Source organism: Trichechus manatus, unplaced genomic scaffold (genome assembly GCF_000243295.1).
Source record: "Trichechus manatus latirostris isolate Lorelei unplaced genomic scaffold, TriManLat1.0 scaffold00398, whole genome shotgun sequence".
In the NCBI taxonomy this organism is placed as follows: domain Eukaryota; kingdom Metazoa; phylum Chordata; class Mammalia; order Sirenia; family Trichechidae; genus Trichechus; species Trichechus manatus.
In genome coordinates, this window is record NW_004444334.1 from 147645 (window position 1) to 149969 (window position 2325).

At 37.3% G+C, this 2325-nt stretch overlaps 1 long non-coding RNA gene across 1 annotated transcript in view; it reads right to left on the reverse strand.

Moving 5' to 3' along the window:
- Positions 1–181: 181 nt before the first annotated feature.
- Positions 182–2325, reverse strand: part of LOC111819340 (uncharacterized) — a 5670-nt gene continuing 3526 nt past the window's right edge. Inside the window, exon 3 of the long non-coding RNA XR_002823027.1 lies at positions 182–451. This is a non-coding gene — a long non-coding RNA (uncharacterized LOC111819340). The remainder of the gene's footprint in view (positions 452–2325) is intronic.

The window sequence follows — 2325 nt, forward strand, 5'->3', positions numbered from 1 at the left end:
TGTACTGGACTCAGTCTCGTGGAGGCCTTGGAAGCTCTGGAGGGAGTAATTCAGTTTTCCTTCAGTGTTCACTGGTTTCCCATTTGAACATATGTCCCATGCATGATATACCTGACTTGGATACTGAGCAAACTTTTGTTCCCAAGTTCTGTCTTTGTGTTCCTAAGTAGATACTTGCCTAGACAAAGGTCTAACAAAATTTCTAAATGGGACTAGAATCAAGAGATTTACTTCTTTCAAAATCTTTTTAATTTTTTTTTGTCTATAAACTGTATAAATAAGGAACGCACAGCATGCTGTTTGAGTAGAACAAAATCCCCACTAGCATCCTTCCTGAGACACCATCTCTTTACCTTTCTATTTCCTGGTCTCCTTTCTTTGATAGCTTCTCTCTTACAAGATCATCCCCAGAGTGAAAAGGTAACTTAGTATCCAAAAATTGTTGGAGTTCCTGAAAGGAGAGAACGGTCATGTTACTCAACGATTATCTCATGACCCTCATCAGTCATCTGCCTTTTCAAACTCATCCTTGGAACCTCTGTGGGAACCAAAACTTGGTGAAAAATAAAATTCACCATGAAGACTTCGACTCCACTCAACACAGCCTAGGATGCTGCATAAAATATTTGGACATAGGAGAGAATGTCAAGAGCTTGGATGTGATGTTATTATAGTTTTACAGAAAAGCTTGGGAAAATGAAAAAGAGGAAAAAGAAAACAAAAGATGAAGAGGGTAATTAAAAAACCTGTCTAACAAGTGGAAAGAGTGAATTAATGTTCATTGTCCTGTTTAATGACTCTTCATCATCTATAGTGTAGAGCCCAAATTCCTTAAGCTAGGTAATAAGGCACCTGATGCTTTATTCTTATCTAGATCTACAACTTCGCCTTGTATTTAATATCAAGCCATCATCACGCATACATCACCCAGAAATACTTACAGCTGCCTATATATGCATTTGAGTTGCAAGAGTCTATGTTGAGAGAGAGACACAGACAGAGAAAGACACAGAGAGGGAGACAGAGACAGAATTTTAACCTCAAATATCCTTTCACCTTCATCTGTCACCTACTGGTTTTTCACAATTTTTTAAGTCACCAGCTGCTGAACTATCTCTAACCTGTCAAAGACACTTTGCTGTTCTCTTCTCAGTGTTTCTAAAGCTTGTTTCATGTGTTCTTATCAAAATACTCTACATGTTACATCCAAATTACTTTTCCTGTCATCCTAATTGACTTGTGAATTTCAAAACTATGCCTTATTCCACTTTGTATCCTCAAAACATAACCCAATATTTAAATAAATGAAATATAAGTGCTTAATAAATAAGTAGAATAGTCCATGAGTGAATTAATAATGATCCCAATTAGTTCATTTTATAGAAGACTGGTTCCCTTGCACAATACTATGTGTCTCCTAAGTCAAAACACTTTCCGTGTTCCCCGACTCTTCTGTATGTTCAATATATTTTGTTTCATTTCTTTCTAAGACTAAGACTGTGTCCTCCCTGTGAAAAATAAAAACTTGTCCTAAAGCCCTCCCTTCTTCTTGCTCTGGTTTCAGTCTTTATGCTTATTACGTTTTCCACCATCCAATTGCTCTTTCTGTCATTTGACCACATTTCTTATCTTCCACTACTGTTAACTAGGGGTAAACAGAACACTAGCTCATTGGAAAACTCAATAATTTTGAAATTTAACATACAAATAAAAGGCTGGAGTGTCACTCCTCTTTTCAACAGGAAATCAAAGGAAACTAAAGTTTAAAATTCCTTCAAATCAGAGTTCTGGTGCCCAGTGGCATGCAGGTGTCCTCACTCTCAAACACTTCATAGAAATATCCATGAAGTTTTCCTGATGAAATTTGCCAAAATTATCTCACCTGTTATGATGCTCTAGGGTTCGTCTTCCATTTGGACCAGCATAAGAAAATCCTCTACATTACTCCACAGAACAATATCACCGGTGCATTTTATCCATGGACACTTTAGAAATTGCCTCAATAGCATCATCAATGGTCTTACTTTTTTACATTAGCTGTGGCCTCAATGCCTTGGTTGGTAATTGAGATATTCACTTCCATGGGGAGCAAATTACCATCCTGTGCACAATACTTGTCCATCATGTCTCCAATTAGTAAAATCATGGTAATACAATATGAGGATTAGTTGGCCAAAGAGGAGGCCCTATCTAACACACTATGGGAATTATTTGGCTTCCTCTTAGAAATTCTCTGGGGACTCATTAGAGAGATGGAAACTTTCTGGGCATCGTTTGTGAAAAAAGACATCAATGGCAAATACTTTCTTCTGGTTTCCCTACCTG